We start from the raw sequence: 19,951 nt of genomic DNA, 5'->3' as shown, positions 1-19,951 counted from the left end.
AGAAACTTCCTCTCAATGTCTCTTGTCTAAACATGGCATTTTCTTTACTGATTTCAAAAATTTCTTCAACAGAGCAAATCTTTGAATCTACCTATGACCTGCAAGCCCCTGCTAAGAGATGTCCTGCCTTCCTAGGTCAATCCAATGTAAATCAATACTTATATTGATTTTTAGTTTTTTTGTGACTTCTATCATCCAAAAATGAATATAACCAAAAGGCAATTCAGCCACCTCGAGCACATGTTGTCAGAACCTCCTGGGACAGTGCCACAGGTCTAGGTCACTCCTATTTGGCTCAGAATAGACCTCCTTAAATATTTTAAAGAGTTTAGCATCTTTAGTCAATGTATGTATACACACACACACACACACACACACACACACACACACGTATATACATCCTGTTGGTTCTGTTCTGTCTGAAGAACCCTGATTAATACAATCACTGAGTTATACTTTATCTTCAGTAATATGAAACATTTGTGTTCTATTTCATTAAATATTCATATTTGTCTTAATATGAAAATATGTTCGATATCCTATTAGTTAAGTTATTTAGCATGTCACTCCCAATTTCTCAATCAAGTAAAAAGCTAGTTTGGCACTCTCTGCAATTAACTGCCTGGTCTCCCTCACCCTAACCCTTCCCAAGGTCTTCCCCAGTCCCCTCCTACCCCTCAGGTCACTCCTCCTCAGTCTTCTCAACGGGACCTTCTTTTTCTGCTCACCCCTTAAGATTTGAGTTTCTCAAAATTTTATCCCTCTGAGTTTTATTCATTAGTCAAATACTCAAGGTCCATCATGATCTGGTCCTGATATACTTCTCCAGTCTCACTTCTAAGCAGTCCTCTGAGCACTTGACCTTAAGCAAAAGCCACTCACTCAGTCAAATAGTAAGCAAATGCTTATCAAGCAGTTACTATGGGATAGGATCTTGGCTCACTTGCCTTTTTCAAAATTTGCTGCGTAGTTTTTTGTCCCCACGCCCCATCTCCCTCATGCTACTTTCTCCACATTCCCTTCTTTCCTTAGAAAATTCCCATTCATTCTTCAAAGCCCAGCTCAAATATCCCTCCTGAATTTCTGTTCCTGGCAGTGTGGTCAACCAGACACCATAAACAACTCTCCCCATGCAAGCAAACTTTATGCCAGATAAAGTTCCTTTTAATCTTTTTAAAGGTATCAATGAACTGGCATAAAATTATGAAATCCTAAGAGACCAAAAACAAAGAGATAGCAGGAGTCCTAGAAGGTAAGAAACACCCAAACTAGTCTTTCCCTTCAAAGTTTCACAAAGTCCTGGAGACATTGATAGGAGATAAAACCTACAGTCATCCAAGGTGATGGGTCTAATAACAGATTCCAGAATAAGGATGAACCCTTCAAAGGACCAACCTTAGTAATGACTGAATAATAAATAAACATGCTGCAAAAAGAAGAACAGCAAAAAAAAAAAAGTCTGTCTCAAACTCAGTGATAGGTGAAGGGGAGAAATACTTGGTAAAGAATTGTAGCTATTCTTCTATAGATTTAGAGTGAAACATATGATATGCATAATCTAAACAACTTCAAAAAGAACATTTAATAAAAAGTGGTTCTGAGTTGATAGTGGGCAGCAGCAAATGCAGATAGAAAGAAACAACTTTTTTTTTTGAGTTGGAGTCTCACTCTGTCACCCAGACTGGAGTGCAGTGGCCGCTCCCAGCCACCGCAGCCTCGACCTGCTGGGCTCCAGCGATCCTGCCGCTCAGCCTTCCAAGTAGCTGAAACTACAGGCGCACGCTACCACGCCCGGCTAATTTTGATTTATTGTAGAGATGAGGTCTCGCCAAGTTGCTCAGGTGGGTCTCGAACCTGCGGGCTCAGGCAATCCACTCACCTCAGCCTCCCAAGGTGCGGGATTACAGGCTGAGCCACCAAGCCCAGTTGAAAGTAACAGCTTTTAAGGTGCATGAGTTCACAGAACACACAAGAAAACAAAGCACCATGAGTGAGAGCCTGCAAACAATGCAGACAACAGATCAGACCCACAGACTCCAGATACTGGACTTCCTAGCCATGAGCTATAAAAGAGTTATGACTAATGTATAATGCAATAGAAAAATGACCATGTAGATTTTAGAAAGAACAAGAAAAACAACAGCTTAGAAACTGATGAAAAGAATATTAGTGAACTAAAAAATATGGCTAGAAATTGTGGACAGAAAGATAATAATATGAAAAATATAAATGAAAAGAGACATGGAGAATGAGTGAGAAGATCAAATATATAATCCAATAAGAGTTCAGAAAGAGATAATAGGAACAATGAGAATGAAGAAATATTCTGAAGAAAAGTATTCATAATTGTTGGAAGATAATAATTTTCATTCCAAAAACATGAAATGAGATAAATAAAGACAGCAATACTGAAATCCATGTGGTAAAACTGCAGAATACCAAAAGAGAGAGAACAAGAACATTAAAAACAGCCAGAGGAGAAAAAGACAGATGTCTACAAAGCAAGGATGACTAACTTCTCAAAAGCAAAGACAAAACCTAGAAAAAGACAGTGAAATACTATTTTCATTGTGCTGAGAAAAATTGTCAACATAGAAGCCTTGCAAACCTATCTTTCAAGAAAGAGGGCAAAATAAAGACATTTTCAGATAAACAGAGTCTAGCACCAGCAGGAGGTAAATTCTAAAACATGCGTTTTCCAGGAAAAAGGAAAATTATTCAGGTAGAGGTAAAGTATAAAGAATATGGATTAGGCAGAAGGCAAATGAGTTCCAATATAAGCACTGAGAAGCAAAAGAGAATGGTGAGGAAAAATACTGGTAACCCCATGGAAAAACCTAAGCTAAATGTATGAAATAATGTCCAAGTTAGGAGGTTAAAAAGAAGAGAGAATTAAAATACCAGACAAGAAGCCCAGGCAAGTTGGGAGAAGGCAATCAGGGCATTCTAAAGCTCTTGTATTGTTTGGGAAAAGCATAAAAATACTGACTAACGTTAAACCTTGTTTAACTAAGTAGGCATCTTAAAGCAGCTAGGAGAACCACTAAGAGAAGAGACCAAATAGACCAAAGTCCTGACATTGTTCCAAAATATAAAGTAAGCTCTGCAGATTTCAAAGGATTGGTGCAGTCTCAGATCACAAAACAATTATGTTGGATATTAATAACAAAAGTGAAAAATGCTCAGGTGTTTAGAAATTCAAACATGTTTCTCAATACTTCAAAAATGAAAAGTAGAAATAATCATGGAATCTTTAAAAAATATACATAAAATAACAATGTCACTACTATATACTAAAACCTGCTGGATGCAGTAAAAAGTGGTATTTAGAGGATTATAATCTTAATGCTTACATTAGAAAAGTGCTCGACATCAATGAACTAAGTATTCAAATTAAGAAGTTAGGGGAAGAACAGCAGAATAAACCTTAACAAAAAATCTAGAAAGGAAAATAAAAGAAATTTTTTTTTTGAGATGGAGTCTCACTCTGTCACCCAGACTGGAGTGCAGTGGCACGCTCCCGACCACCGCAGCCTTGACCTGCTGGGCTCTGGCAATCCTTCCACCTCCGCCTTCCAAGTAGCTGGAACTACAGGCACGTGCTACCCTGCCCAGCTAATTTTTTTTTTGATTTATTGTAGAGATGAGGTCTCGCCAAGTTGCTCAGGCGGGTCTCGAACCCCCGGACTCAGGCAATCCACTCACCTCAGCCTCCCATAAAAGAAATTATTAACAAAAGTAGATGAAATCAAATACTCACTGAGTACCTAAGTACTTACTGAATACTATATATCAAGTGCAATTCTAACATGCATTAGCTCAGTTTGTCTTCACAACAAGCATATGGGATACATACTGTTACCATCCCTATATATATAGATCCCTATATTTACAGAAGCACAGGGAGGGTAAAGCAAACACATGGTGGAGAGGATCAACAATGCTGAAAATTGGATCTTGGAAAAGGCTACAAAAAGAGAAACCCCAAGTATGACTGAGATGAGAAAAGAAAAAAGTAAACAGAGGGAAAAAAAAGCATAGGAAAAGAGACCATATCATAGAAACTACAGGGATTAAATAAATAAATAGGTGAATATCCAGAACAACTTTATAACACTACATTTGAAAACAGGTGACACTGACACATTCCTATAAAAATACAACTTAGAAAAACTGACTCAAAAAGACATTTTTAAAATTGCACTATCATATAACTATTTAAAAAACTAGATTAGGAGTTAAAACATTCCCACAAAGACACTGGGCCCAGATGGCTTTATAACACACTTTCTCAAACATTCCAAATAAAAATAAATCTGATCTTTCAAAAACACTTCCAGTTTATGAGACTAATAAAATCTTGACACTAAAACCAGACAACAATATGAGAATGGAAAATTACAGGCCAAAATTCACTCAAGAACACAAATGCAAAAGTTTTAAACCTAATATTAGTATAAGAATTCAGCAATGTAAGTATATCATAGCCAAGTTTGGGTTATCTTAGGAATGCAAGGTTGGTTTAAGATTTAAAAATTAAGTGATGTAAATCAGCACATTATCAAAGAGAAAATCATGTGAATATTTCAACAGATGCAAATAAAATTCAATATCCTTTCATGAGTAAATTCCAAACTAAGAATAAAATAGGATTTGCTGAGCTGGATGAAAACCATCTGTGAAAAACCTACCTACATCATCTATTATGACATAAAGCTGAAAGGTTTCCCTTTTAAATCAGGAACAATTCAAGAGTACTTGCTACCATCACTTCTACGAAGATTAGAGAGAAAAATAAATGAAAGGTATAAGGAACAAAAAGGAAGAAATAAAGCTTTCACTATTGGCAAATGTAATTGTCTAGGTAGAAAATCTAAAAGAATCTACAGGTAAATAAATAGAATGGATAAAGAAGTTTAATCCCAGCACTTTGGGAGGCCGAAGTGAGAGGATTGCCTGAGCCCACAGGTTCGAGACCAACCTCGGCAACTTGGTGACCTCATCTCTACAATAAATCAAAAAATTAGCTGGGTGTGGTGGCGCATGCCTGTAGTTCCAGCTACTTGGAAGGCTGAGGCGGAAGGATCGCCTGAGCCCAGCAGGTAGAGGCTGCTGTGACCGGGAGCATGCCACTGCCCTCCAGCCTGGGTGACAGAGTGAGACTCCTACTCAAAAAAAAGTTTAACAAGTTTACTGGATACAAGTTTAAGAAGTTACTGGATTTTATGTGTGTGTGTGTGTGTATACACACACATTAAATTAATGTCCATGGGTCAGCAAGTTTAAAAAATGCCATTTACATCAGAAAAAAACAAGTATAAAATATCTAGCAATAAGTCTATTAAAAGGAACAGAAGCCCTTTCTGGAGAAAACTATCTTCTCAACCTGTTTAATACCGACTTTGGCATTTTGTTGTCCTCGGTAGGTGTGCGCACTTCTTCTATTCCCCTACAGTTCAGGTATTTGTTATTTTCAGCCTGGGGGGGGGAAAAAGATCAACTATGGGTCAAAATAATTCCTGTGTATTGAGTCTCATTAACATGTCTCCTTAAAAAGAAAACTTCACATGTCCATAACACGTTTAAGTCTGCCAAACACCACCATCTTCACTACCTTCATAACAGCTAAGAAGTGGGCATTTGAGGAAACTGAAGCTCAGAAAGGGGAAGCAACTTGCCAAGTGGTTAACTATGCAGGCAAGATCTGAACACAGGTCTGTCTTGTTCCAAAGTTGAGCTGTTTCCATCACACCTGGTACCCCTTGAACTGAAGCTCATTTGTTAATTAACCTTCACACATTTGTTAACACCATGATAGAAGCTGGGGTACAATAATAAACAAGATGGATGTGAATTTGCCTAGAGCCTAGAGTCCATTGAAAGAAACAAGTCATTAAACAATTACCATAGGACTAGAATGATGCTGTGCTGTGGGAACTCAGAACAGCAGAGCTGGAAGGCTTCCTGGAGGAAGGGGTATTTACTTCCAATCCAGAAGAGGAATATGAGTCATCCTATTAAAGAATGGGGGGTGAAGGGAAGGTAGGAAGGTGAAGGGAAGGTTTTCCAAGCTGAAAGAACAGCATGTACAAAGGCTTGCAGGACACACTGGCCTGGACATGAAGCCAAAGGAAGTCTGGTGTAGCTGGAGCCTAAGCTCTGGTCAGTGAGGGTGACAGACCAGATCAGGCAAGGGCGAATGCATGCATGCAGGGCCCAGTAGAGCAGGCTACAGAGCTTGGGCTTGATTCTAAAGAAAATAAGAAGCCACTGAAAAGTTTTTAAAAAGAGAGTGTCATGTTTGTTTTGATTTTATTTTATTTTTGAGTCCAGGTCTCGCTCTATCACCCAGGCTGAAGTGTAATGGCATGATCACAGCTCACTGCAGCCTCTATCTCCTGGCCTCAGGTGATCCTCCTGCCTCAGCCTCCTGAGTAGCTGGGATCACAGGCAGGCACCACCATGCCTGGCTAATTTTATTTTTTTGAAGAGATGGGGTCTTGCTGTGTTGCCCAGGATGGTCTCAAACTCCTGGGCTCAAGTCATCCTCTTGCCTCTGCCTCCCAAGGTGCTGAGATTACAGGAATGAACCACTACACCCAGCCTTGGGTTTTAGAAAGCAGCATGAACCAAATACAGGAAGGAATACTGAAATCAGGAAGCTGGGCCAGAGAAGACCCTCTTATGCAGCCAGCCTGCTTTCTGCCCATCTGGAAGCATCAGGGCCTTGTGAGCCCACTCCCAGCATCTGTCAGGATTCGCCCCAGGCACTATCAGAGGAGCAGACCCCAGTCTAGCAGTTGAGGCCTTTCAAAGGGGGGTGATTGGCTCTAGGGCTGGAAAAGAAGCTCTGGAGTAGAAAGAACTACCAGGATCAGATCTCAGTGCCCCCCAGGATTGTCTCTCTGCCCATCTTTCATCTTTATGTCTGCTTCTTTCTGCAAAGTGACCTCAGTTTCTCCCACTGCATGTGGGCATGCCTCAGGATGCCAGGGAAGTTTAGCCCAAACATCTACTTTGAGCTTCATAACTCCAATGGCAAAAGAAAGTGTCTCCCATCTTCCAGCAGGAAATCCCAAGGAAGACTTGAATTGGCCCATCCTGAAGCAGTTACTGTGGCTTAGAGATGCAGTGCTCTGATTGACCAGGCCTGGGTCACGTGCCCACTCCTGTGCTCTAAGTGGGGTATGGTGGGGCTGAAGACCTGTAATTGATGGGAGAGCAAAAATGGGGAGGCTATGCCATTACCAGATGAAGGAGGAGGCCTGGCAAGCAGGAAAAAATGAACAACACTAATCAGCAAGCAAACACATAAAAAGCCAAACAAATGATCTAAGCATCTACTCATCCTTTAAGTCATCACCTCTAACAGGAACTTTCCTGGACCACTCACCCCAGCCACTATCAGAAGCCCTCTCATGTGTCCCCACAGCATCCGGCACTTACCTTTGTCACAGTCCTGGGCAGTGGGCGCAACCTTGTCTCCCCACTGGGCTGCAACTCCTGAGGGCAGGGGCCTTTCTGGCCCACTACCCTGGCACTGGCTGGAAATGGTTGGTGGTTGAACAATTTATTGCACATCTCCCCCAATTTTTCCATGGGCAGATGCATAGAAACAGGCTGAAGACCACCAAAACAACTGGTCAATCGGATTGATCAGTCCAACAATCAGTCAGCACAAGGAGGAAAAGGAAGGTGTCAAATGGTACGTGGGGCTGGCCTAAGAGGTTACCCATAGGGTTGTTCTGACAGCTCTGTCTAAATAGCTGCCCAGTCAGGAAATTGTATTTGTCAGTGTCACCAGGAACTGCCCAAGAATATGGCTGTGGAGAATGGATCATTAGGCAAAAGCCAGATCCTCTGCCAGTTCACCTCACGCTGCCTGCAGGGGACAACCACATGGAAGCCACCACCCAGCTCCTCCCTGACCTCCTGTGGTCTCAGACAAGACCTGGTCTGGCAAACCCTTCAGCTCACAGTTCCACTTCTGGGTATCCACACTAGAAAAAAAGGCCAATGTGTGTACAATAGGCACAGGGTGCTTATTGCAGAACTTTTTTTTTTTTTTTGAGTTGGAGTCTCACTCTGTCACCCAGACTGGAGTGCAGTGGCCGCTCCTGGCCACCGCAACCTCGACCTGCTGGGCTCCGGCGATCCTTCCGCCTCAGCCTTCCAAGTAGCTGGGACTACAGGCGCGTGCTACCACGCCTAGTTAATTTTTTATTTATTGTAGAGATGAAGTCTCTCCAAGTTGCCCAGGCGGGTCTCGAACCCACGGGCTCAGGCAATCCACTCACCTCAGCCTCCCAAAGCGTGGGATTACAGGCTGAGCCACCGAGCCCAGCAGGAAATAGTTTTTAAAAGATGACACATCCATGCCATGAAACATGGCCTTATTAAAAAGAATGAGGCTACACTATAGGCACTGACATGGGAAGATATCTGGGACGTCACTAATGGGGAAAAAAAATCCAGGTGCACAAAAATGCATATTGCATGACACCTTTTATATTTTTCAAAACACCCACAAAAATGCATGCATATGTATGATACGAATGCATGAAAATGGGCCTATAAGGATGATTTGCCATCCCGGGGACAGCGGTTATGACGAGGAGGGGACTTGAATGTGGAGGTAAGTTGCAGAGGAGGGGAGCCCAGGCCACTTGTTTACCTAAATTGCTCAACTACATGGCAAAGAGAATCTATGCACATAACACTCGCATAATCAAAATTCAGATTTGAAAAAAGTCAGGAGGTTATAGACATTGCAGCCTTGCTGGGAAGGCAGAAAACTCCAGAACACCCTCCACATCCACCTAAGAGGAATCAGCTAAGCAAATACTGGTGCTGCTGACAAAAGGGTACTAGACCACTGCCGAGAAAAACAGGATCAATCCAAGGAGGAAAATATTCTCAAATTAAAAGGCAGGCTGCAAACGAGGCTTAGAATGCAATTCCATGCTTGTGAAAGAATTTATTATACACTTAGAGAAAAAAAATATATGCCAAAAACCCTGGAGGCAAGGTGAAGGGGTGTGTCCTCAGCGTCACGCAGAGCTGGGTTCTGTCCCCAGAACCCAGAAACCAGCTGAGTGGCCTTGAAACTCATCCCAATACTCTGAGCCCCCTTTACCTATTCTTTAAAAAGGGACAATGAGCTAGGCGTAGTGGCTCATTTTGGGAGGCTGAGCTGGGAAGATTGCTTGGGTCCAGGAGTCCGAGACCAGTCTGGGCAATATAGCAAGACCTCGTCTCTACAAAATAATCAAAAAATTAGCTGAATATCATGGTGTGAGTCTGTAGTTCCAGCTACTCAGGAGGCCGATGCAGGAGGAACACTTGAGCCCAGGAGGTCGAGACTGCAGTGAGCTGTGATCGTGCCACTGCACTCCAGTGGCATGTGACAGAATGAGACTCTAACAAAAAAAAGAGGGGGGACAATGGCAGAATCTACCTGTATTATTGATAACCGGACTGAAGGAGCCCATGATTCCAAAGGGCTCCCCCAGTGGGCTCGCTGGGAGTAATATCTGCAGTGTTTTACTTGAGAGGTGGGCTTTGGGCTGAGGGAGCAAAACACTTAAAATCCTTGCTTTTACATTGCTTAAGTTCTAACCGTGAACTTGCATCTCTTTCATATTTTTTGAAATTAAGAAGCAAGGACAACCCAGTCCAGTCCTGCCTGTGATGAGTTCGTTCCCTACCCCGGCTCTGCTCTGGCAGAAAGCTCCTGGGACTGGCATGCCAGTCATCCCAGGCCACAGTGAGCAGGAGCACCCAGCCACCACCAGTTCTCACATCCAGAAAAATTGCAAGTCTGCGATCATGGAGAAGTGCAGATAAAATGAACTGGGCCCTCAAAGCACAGTGATCCCTCCCTGCTGTGGGCTCAGGACCAGGGGACAGACAAGAGGTGGGTGACAAGTGTTCTCCTGTCACCTGCCAGTGTCCTGTGATTTAATATCGTTTTGACATTTCCCCAGCTGAGTGGCAGCCGGGACTCCAGCTGCATGAAATCAGGTGGATAAAAGCCAGAGCAAAGGGCACAGAGACCTTGACTCCCTGTCATTTTGCCACCAGTTCTGCCAGCGACAAGCTGGCATGCTAAGCCTCTGAAGTCAATAAGGAAATGGATCAGTGCTGGATGGAAGAAAGAGATTGAGAATCCCACAAAATTGTTCCTTTCTTGAGAATCACATGGTTCTGCTGCTGTCTCTTTGGCAGAAGGGGCATCAGGGAGGTTCCATCTAGCTGTGCAGAGGAGACCCCAGGCCACTGGCAGAGTGGGGATTCTAGCCCCATGCTCTGAACACCTACCATGTGCGAGGCCAGGGCAGGCCCCAGGGATGCCGCAGCAAACAAGACAGGTGAGGTTCCTCTCCATGGAAAATATTCCTAATAAATAACTACCACTAAAATAATAATAATATCATTCCTTGGTTGTCTACTACATGCCCAGCTGTATGCCACATGTTCCATATGCTTTTTTTTCCCCTCATTTAATTCTCAAAATTACCCTCTGAAGTAGAATTTTACAGAAAAGAAAACAGGCTCAGAGAAGTTAAGCATGCTGCCCCCTATGAAATTTTTTCTAACAGGCATTAGGGATTGAACCTAGACCTTCTCTGTCTCCAAAGCCTATACCTAGCCCACTGCAGGGCACAGCATCTCTCATTTCCTAGAGCTGTTCTGGGGTCGCAGGGAAGTGAGTTCCAATCCCCGTTGAGTGCTGGATAGAAAAGTTGTTGAACTTAGTACAGTTTGCTAAATCTGGCCACTGCCCCAAGTATATACTTGAGTGAGGGCTGGAAAAGGTAAAAGACCGTGCATTTATTGATTCATTCACTGCACTCTGGGTACTGTGCTGAGCTTGGGGACTTGTAGGGGACAACCAGACACGGTCGCCGCTCTTGGAGGAATGCTGGCAGATACAAGGACTTTGGGAAAATTGGGCATTATCTCCAAACAGCCAAGACACACCCAAGGGGACTAATGCTGTCAACCAGCCCCTCAGCTCTGTGAGAGCAGCCAGTCACAAAGGCCTTTGTCAGTGCCCGACGTGGGAGGATAGGAGGATTCCAGGGAAGGGATCAGGGACAAAAGGCACCTCCATCCCCACCCACACCAGGTCTTCTCTATCCCCTCTTTACCTCTAAAGGGACAACTTCACAACATTTCACCTTTAGAAAGTTCTAGGTTGGCCAGACCCAGTGGCTCACACTTTGGGAGGCTGAGGCAGGAAAACTACCTGAGCCCAGGATTTCAAAACCAGCCTAGGAAATATAGTGAGACTTTGTCTCTACAAAACATTTTTTTAAATTAGCCAGGCATGGTGGCACACACCTGTAGTCCCAGCTACTCAGGAGGCTGAGGTAGAAGGATGTGCTAAGCCCAGGTGGTCAAGGCTGTGGTGAGCCATGATCATGCCACTGCACTCCAGTCTGGGTGACAGAGCAAGACTCCAACTCAGGAAGGAAAGAAGGAAGGAAGGAAGGAAGGAAGGAAGGAAGGAAGGAAGGAAGGAAGGAAGGAAGGAAGGAAGGAAGGAAGGAAGGATGTTAGTTCTAGGTCGTCAGTACAGACCAAACTCATGTTGAGTGATACCTTACCAGGTTGGGTTGCTCCTGCCATGACTTTCTATTGTTTTATTATTTTCAGCCATCTACTGGGACATCACATCCACACGGCCTAATTTCAAAGGAGTAATTCTTCCCTCCGCCCTCTTCTCCATCCACTAGCACATGGTTGTCCTGTTGAACCCCAGAGCCCATACAGATGACCTCAGACCCCACCCAAGCCTGTGGTAGGCCCCGAACCATAGCCTGGGGTCCAAGCCCCTCACCTGGGCATCTCTGGTGAACTTCCCCAGACCCACCAACAGCTACTGACCATCCTCCTTCCCTCCACACCTTCCTCCTGGAGGACCTGGGCTCTGTCACAACAGGCAAGCCCCTGCCCCAGTTTCCCTGTCTGCAGAGTGTGGTCCAGACAAGGAACCACTGAAGCACCAATACCCTCCATTACTCACTGTGAAGGCTCCCTGACTGAAGGTGAGCCTCACACAGGCAGCACAGTGTGCCCTCCATCCCTGTGTCCCCAGAACAAGGCCTGGCATACAGTCGGGCAGTGCAGTGTGTGGTTCAGTGTGGATCTGGAGTCAGACAGGCTGTGCTTTCATCCTGGCTTTGCTCCCCATGTGGCCAGGACACTTTACTTCTAAAGGTCTTGGATCCCTCATCTGTAAAAGGGTGACAGCACCATTACATGTTCCAAGGGCTGTTGTATCAAATGGGACAACGGATGGGAGGCTCTCAGCACAGGCTTGCACACACTGGTTGCTCAGTGAATGTTAACTGCTATTAATAATATTACTAAAAGCTACTTTAATTAAATATAAATCCAGCAGCTCTTGCTTCCTTCTCTCTGCTGTGATGTCTGATCAGTAGGCTTCCAAGGGCCAACCTTACTTACTTACTTCCTCCCTTCCTCCTTTCCCCCTTCCCTGGCACAGTAGTGCTCTTGGCCCTGGAACAACAACGAACAGACAGACAGATGGGTTCCTGCCCCCGGGACTGAGATTCTAGTGGGAAGAAGAATGCTCATCAAGGAACTCAATGAATGAATTCAACCATATGAATGTGACAAAGAAACCAAAGGAAAAACAGGATGCTGTAAAAAAGAGTAGTGTTCTTCTGAGAAAGATCATCCTACTTAAAGAATGGAATGTCGGACAGGATTCGGGCTCTGGGAAAGTTAAGGGAGCCCCTCTGCTGGTCCCTCCACATCTGGCATGCCCTCTCCTTCCCTGCCTGGCCCCCTATGCCTCTGGGTCCCATCCCTTTCTGGGACACTGACCCTCACTGTCACCCCCTGGGAACCCCAGGGAGGAGATCTGACACCTTCCTGTGCTGTCTGCAGTACCCTCTACAGACCTCCACCTCTTCCAGGGGATCAGTCCCAGCATTGGCTTATGCCAGTAGCAGTGGGCTTCAGTCCCTCAGACAAGAGTGCCCCATTCACCTCCCCCCGCTCCCACAAGCAAATCAGTGCCATCCCCTCCCCAGCACCTCTGCACCCCTCTGAAACCCCCATACCCTGTCTTCTTTGGGGCCACTACTAGACTGCAAGTTTCCCAAGGGCCAGGCTCCTTTCTGTCCTCCAGGTACAGACTCACTAAATCACTCAGGAAAGCCTCCTTGGTGCTCTGGGAGACTCCAGGGCAGGGAGAGGCACTGCTAGTTAAGCAGCTACTATGTGCTTCTGCTGAGCATAGCTCTAAGCAAAGGGATATGAAGAGGATCAAAAAGGGTCAATGTGTAAAGGGTTACAGGGCTCTTGGTATCCAGTAGGTGCTTGGTGTGAGGTTGCTATTGTTATTATCTTATGATCTCTCAACAGCCTCCTGGGGCCAGTAGGATGCTCCTCATACCGCTGAAAAGCCTCAAAGCAGTGAGACAGGTCTGTGGGCTCCAGAGCCAGGGCTCTTGACATTGCCTGATGCTGGGCATTGGCTCTGTGGACCAGTGGGTCAGGACTGATTACAGGCAGCAGAGGCTATGCCCAAGGGAGATCTGGAAAAGAGTACCCAGGGCAGTGCAGGTAGACCTAACCGGGCCAACAACCCCTCACTGGCATTAATCTGCAGTAGCCAGGAAGGAAGAGAAAGAGGCCCAAGCAGCATGATAACCAGAGATGCCCTGCCTGGCCTGTCAAGGCCCTTTCCAATCTAGTCCACCCTACGCCTGTTGGCCTTTTCCCCTAAACTGTACTTGGTTCCCATTTCTGTCCTTCTCAAGATGTCTCTTTCCACCTTATCTACTTGGAGAACCCCTATTGATACCGCAAAATCCAGATTAGAAGCCTCCTCTTCTAGAAAGTCTCCCTGTCTCCTCCCCAACCCAGTAGAGTAAATCTCTCTTCTGCTTCTGAGGTTTGCAGCCTCTCCCACACTGAGTTTATGTAGTCTTTGGGTGTCCTTGTGTCTTCACCACCAGACAGGACAATAGGAAGTACATGTTGGTGGGAGGCCAATAGATACCCCCAGGGCTTGGATCCTCAGCACTCACCCACCACACCATCCCCCATGGCATGGACACTGGCATCCACATTCCCACTGGGGCTCCACTGGTAGGGCCCCTCCAGGCAGAGGCTTCCTGAGCAGAGATCAGTGATGGTGGGGGAGAAAAGCACAGCCTGCACCTGGTGACAGCAGCTCCTGGGTGGTTTGTGAACCCACATGAGATCCCCCAGAGACTCCCAGCTGGGGTCTTTGCAAGGGCCAGCTGTTCCCTCAGGTGCAGGAAGGTTGCAGGGCCATGGAGATCCAGCTTTTCCTGTACCCTGAGGGATCTCCATGCACAGGCCAGTGAGATCTGCAGCTAAGGCAGCCGCCCACGCTCCTGCCAAGAGGCCCCTGCAGCCCAGAGTCAGGGCTCACTCAGGAAGCAAACCTGGCCCATTTTGGCCCCAATTGCCTCTCCAGCCTTGGAGTCACCAGATCCTGTAATGGGGGACGCAACAGTGGCTGGGCCCAGGGCTGTTGGCGGAGAAGCTGGCCGCACCCGCCCCCTCAGATCTGTCCCTGGGACACTCCGCAGCACACTCAATCTTGTTCTTCTAACACACTTGTGTGTGTTTGCCAGAGTCGAGCTGCACGGAGAGCACAATGTGTGCAGGCATCAGAGGCACAAATCCAACCTCTGGTTCTGCAAGTTATATTGGGTTCACCCCTGGCCACCCCTACACCCACCCTGTGGATTGCCAGGGCCTGGTCATGTGCCTGCCAAGCCCTGTACCTCCAGCCCCAGCATAAACAACGACAAGCTGTTTTCCCTTTTCTTTTTTTCTTTGTCTATTTCTTTCTTTTTTCCCCCATCCTCCCTTACTGCCTGTAATCTCTGAGAACAGAGAAACACGGTCTCACAATGGTGTTCCTTCCTTTAATCAGAGCCTAATTCCTTTATCACAGAGCTCAGAGACAGAGTTTCCAAAGGAGACAGACAAGAAGATATTGACCACAATTAACATTTCCCTGCTTTGCAGAAAACAGGAATTATTCCAGGGTGTGGATTTCTTTTTAAGGCACTTTAGGATGGAAGATGCTAGGAGCATGGGAGGCCAGCATGGATTAGCAGTGACCCCAGCAGGGAAAGTAAGGATTTGGAGGAAGGGAGAGTTGCCAAGCTGAGGAACAAGAGGGTGACCCCTGCAGCAGGATCGAGGAGACCCCCATGACAGGAGCAGGAGCCAAGCTGGACCCCTACCAGGACGACGGAATGCTCTGGACCTTGGTGGGAGGAAAGCGAGGAAGGTCTTTCCTAGGTTTTTCCTGATTCACTTGATCTTCTGACCTGGCCTCCCTCATCCCGCTGCCTCAGTCAGGATGGTCCTGTCCAACCCAAGGTGGAGATGAGGGAAGATTCCCATGTGGCCAGAGTGGAGGGCACTTCGGGGGAACAGCAGGAAACAAGGCTGAAGCAGTGGTTGATATGAACTCAGGAGGGCATCAAATGCCATGCCTAAGAACTGGATACTATACTGAAGACAGCTGGAAGTCATGAAAGGTAGAAGTTTGAAGGGGGAGGATGCGTGTTTGTTCTGTTAACTTCTGTGGTATTGTGTTCCTTGTAGCAGAAGCCATGAGTGGTTTTGCTTCTAGAGCAATCCAGCAGTAGGGAGAGAGATAGAGGCAGGGGGACCAAGTGATGATGGTGGCCCGAACCCAAACAACACCCGGACTGGAGAGAATGGGACAGATTCCTCCAGGAGGCAGGAAGTGGAATAATGGAACTTGGTGACCATGACACAAAGAGGAGGAAAGCAAGACCACAGGGCTCCCATGATGTGCCCAGTCCTACACTGGGCAACTCCCATGTGCTCTTCATCAGAGCATGCCAGCCACCAAAGAAGAGAAGTTTGGGCATCTGCAGTGACAAATCAGGGACTTAGTGAGGTTGAGTGTGTATCACAAGTCACCTCTACTAAGCATCAGGGCCCACATCCAAACCTGAAATGGTTCAGGGGATGGCGTTTCTGGGGCAGAGTCCACAGTCCTCCGTGACAGCCCAGAGGAGTGGGTGACAGGGGAAGGAGAGAGAGGTTGTCCCTACCCTTCTCCTCCTGTAATCCCACCCCCAGGGCCTTCTTATTCAAAGACACCATCCACAGACACATGATTCACCCCAACCCTAACAGCTGACTCCATCGACAGAGCACTGGTTATGGAGTCCAGTGCCCCAGGGCTGGACCCCACCTCAATGCTTCCCTTGCTGGCCGCCCCTGGGAGCTGTAGTGTCCTCCTCAGTAATGCAAGGATACCAGCGTCTTCTCCCCACATTGCGGTGAGAATGAAAGCAAACTTGTGTTCTGGAACCCAACCCTGAGCCCAGCAGGTGATGCCCCATGTGCAGATGTTAAGTCGGCTCACTCAGTGCCCTTAGATGATGCTGGATTTTATGGAATTCAGAGCCTTCCAAGTGGTGGCACAAAACTGGACTTGGATACATGTCGGTTACATGAATTAATGAGGTAATTGATGGGTCTGAATTCTGACTCTAACAGTCATTAGCTGTGTGACCTCCAACAAGGGGCCTGCCCACAGGGCACCTCTGTCTCCTGTCCCTTAATCTCTATAAAGCATAGTCATCTACTCCCTGAATTTCAAATATAAAGCACAGGAAAACCTGCATGGCTTCAGAGACAAACGCCTAGAGGGCAGAAAAAGAGCAAAGCACCATGAGGAGAAGCCAGAGTCCTCATGTAACATGTCACCCACCTGGAAGGGCTGCATTCGCACCCATCCTCGGTGCACGGTGCCACTAATTAAGAAGGACCATCAAGACAGGTGGTCTGGAGATATAATCCCCTCTCCGCTGAAGGTTGGAAGAGGTGGGTGGCGAGCTCCCGCTGGAGAGTGGAGTCCAGGCCCCCAGAGGTGGAGGTGAGGCTGGAAGGAGGCAAGTAGGGAGAATGGAGGCTGAGGTCAGGCGAGCTCACTCCACTGCCTGCTCCATCACGAGCCCCCACCCTCCACACACCTCGCATCTCACACCACAGCAAGCCTGGGGTGTGGACTGTCACCCCTGACAGATGAGGAGACTGAGGCCTAAGCCGCGAGGTGACTGGCCCAAGGCCCTGTAGCCAGGGAGGCAGAGCCATCGCTCATGGGCATAAGGCCACCACCAGGACAGAGACTCCATCACTGCCCTCCAGACCCCCAGTTCAGTGGAGGACAGATGATGACCACACAGTGGGATCTGGTGGGGGGGCCACAGGAGAGCCAGATGGACCTCCCAGCCTGGGGGGTCAGGGGCTCTCTGAGAAGGTGCTGTCTGCACTAGGGCCTGGGGAGTGAGCCGGGGTTAATCCTGCCCAGAGGAGAAAGAGGAAGAGGAGAGAGGAAGAAGAGTAGGGGAGGAGGAAGAGGAGAAGGGGAAGTGGGGGAAAGAGTATGTGCCGTGGGGAAATAGTCAGGCGGAAGTCCAGGGCAGGGGGGCGAGACTCTTCTGGAGGCTGCAGGCCAAGTGGCTCCAATTGGGAAGGAGGATTTGGGGGGGGCAGGAAGGGGGTAAGTGATAAGGCCACGGCCCCCAGAAGGCCTGAAGAGCTGGGATTGAGAGCAGGGATTTTGAGGTCAAACTCCAGCCCTGGCTGTCCAACTGGGAGACCAAATAGGCCACTGGCTCTCTCGGGACTGGGCTCCTGACACTAAGGGGGCAATAGCAGCAGATTACCCCCTCTCTCCTGGGGCTGTCTGTGAGTGAAAGGAGCTGATCTCTGCAGGTGTGAGGATGCCCGGGGCACTTGGGGCCGTGTGACAGGAGCCTGCCTGGCCTCCCTACCCCGCCCTGGACACTCTGGCCACCCTGGACTCTCCCTGGCAGGGGACCCAGCAGCTTCCCCAACCCCCTCACTCAAGGGGGCAGTGACTTTGGCTGGCTGAGAGTGATTCAGTTCCCTCCCTCCCCTCCCTACCTTCCCAGGCTGTGGGTGACAGGACAGAGGATCCACCGGGGACCCTAGAACTTCCCCCACTGAGCCACTATCATTTTCCTCCCTGCAGAGGAAGCTCCTTAAATTCAACTGTCACGTCAACACAGATGCCCCAAAGGCCTTGGATTTGTATTCCTCTCTTGCTATGCCCCTGCCTAAGGCAAAGGCAGCCCCTCAGGCCCTACAGCAAGGCCTGTTGTATGTCCTTAAGGAAGTCACTTCTCTTTTCACTTCCTCCTCCTAAAAAACTCCTATGCATCCTTCAAAACCCAGACCTCATCTCTTTGGTGAAGCCTGTTCCAGACAAAACAAATCACTCCCTCAACTCTGCCCCCAAGCTGCTAGCAGAGACCATGTTCTGACCACACAACAGGTGCCAGGCTCTATCTTCGCCTGTTACATGCATCATCTCAATCCTCGCCATTACCCTGTGAGACAGAGACCGTGATTATCCAGTGTACGAATGGGGAGGTGGAAGCTCAGAGACATGGTGCAACTTGCCTGAGGCCACACAGCCAGAAGCTGCAGAGCACCCATCTTCCCACCTTTCCTCACTATCCATTTCCCAGCTTGTCTCTCCAACTGGGTCATGCACAGGAGTCACTCCTGGTCTTCTCTGTGTCTCCAGAATCTAAAAAAGCAGAGCCTGGCAGTGTCAGTGAAGGTTGTTCAATGAATGCCCCTGTGCTCCCCCTCCAACTCACCCCTTTCCACCCGGGTGCCCTTCCTAGTCCACGGCAGTAGGGGTCCCCCACCCCAGGCTGCACACTAGTACTGGCCCATGGCCTGTTAGGAACTTGGTCGTACAGCAAGAGGTAAGAGGTGGGCAAACAGAGCTCCATCTTCTGTCAGATCAGTGGTGGCATGAGAGTCTCATAGGAGTGTGGACCCTATTGTGAACTGTGCATGTGAGGGATCTAGGTTGGACGCTCCTTATGAGAATCTAAGCCTGATGATTCCCTTACTCACCCCCTGCCCCATCCATGGAAAACTTGTCTTCCACGAAACCAGTTCCTGATGCCAAAAATGTTGGGGACCACTGCATAACAGTGTCCACAGTCTACCTCTTCGGGCAAGCTTCCCTGGAATACTTCCATGCCTTTTTTTTCCACTGCCTGCTTGGAGTATGGCCCCTCCAGTGAGACACACATTCCCTGGTCTCACCTAGACCCTGCCCCAAGCGCCCAGCCAGAGCCTCACAGGGAACTCCATGCTTAACTGCATTAAGTGTGGACCTAGCTCCATTCTGGATGGATGACAAGTTCCACCACTGTCTGTATCCCAGTTCTCCCTGATGCTCCTCGTGTGGGGGGCCAGGGAAAGAGCAGGGACTCGGGGCACCCAGACCTGGGTTCAAATCCCCATTCTGCTGCTTGACAAGCTAAGTGGCTTGGGACATGTCTGTCCATCCTCAGGAGCTCAGACTCCCCTCCAGGAAAGCCGAAGCAGCAGCAGTGCCCACACAAGGGACAGCGCACAGTTGATGGGTGCAACATGTCTGCAGCCCTGGCACACAGTAGACCCTCAGCGAACCTCAGTCCCACCTCCCTGACAAAACCAGGTGAGTTCTGGAAGTTTCATCCAATTCAGAAGGAACAGATCCAAGATGCTTTTGAAAGAATCCTTTATGGGAGCAGCCTCCACTCCGCAACACCACCCCTCAGAGGCCCAGCCGGCCTCCAGTCCACCTCAGCCTGCTTCTCCTCACGTAATGTGTGTGGTTTTGTGGGGATTCTTCCATTCATTACATAGAATAAATCTTTTAGGATGTTTAAATCCCAATCTTTCTTTTAATCTCCCATGCTCAAAGAGAGATGGTTGGGTTTCGGCAAAGGTCACACATAAAACATACCGAGTTGGACAGGGAAGATGCTCAACTAAAGAGCAATTGTTTTTCATTAGAGGAGCCACAGCGTGTCCTTTCTACAGACACATGCTCTTCCCAGGCTATAAAGCC

This window comes from Carlito syrichta, unplaced genomic scaffold, assembly GCF_000164805.1.
Source record: "Carlito syrichta isolate Samal-C Ts95f unplaced genomic scaffold, Tarsius_syrichta-2.0.1 Scaffold308872, whole genome shotgun sequence".
Lineage (NCBI taxonomy): Eukaryota > Metazoa > Chordata > Mammalia > Primates > Tarsiidae > Carlito > Carlito syrichta.
This window is presented reverse-complemented; position numbering follows the sequence as displayed.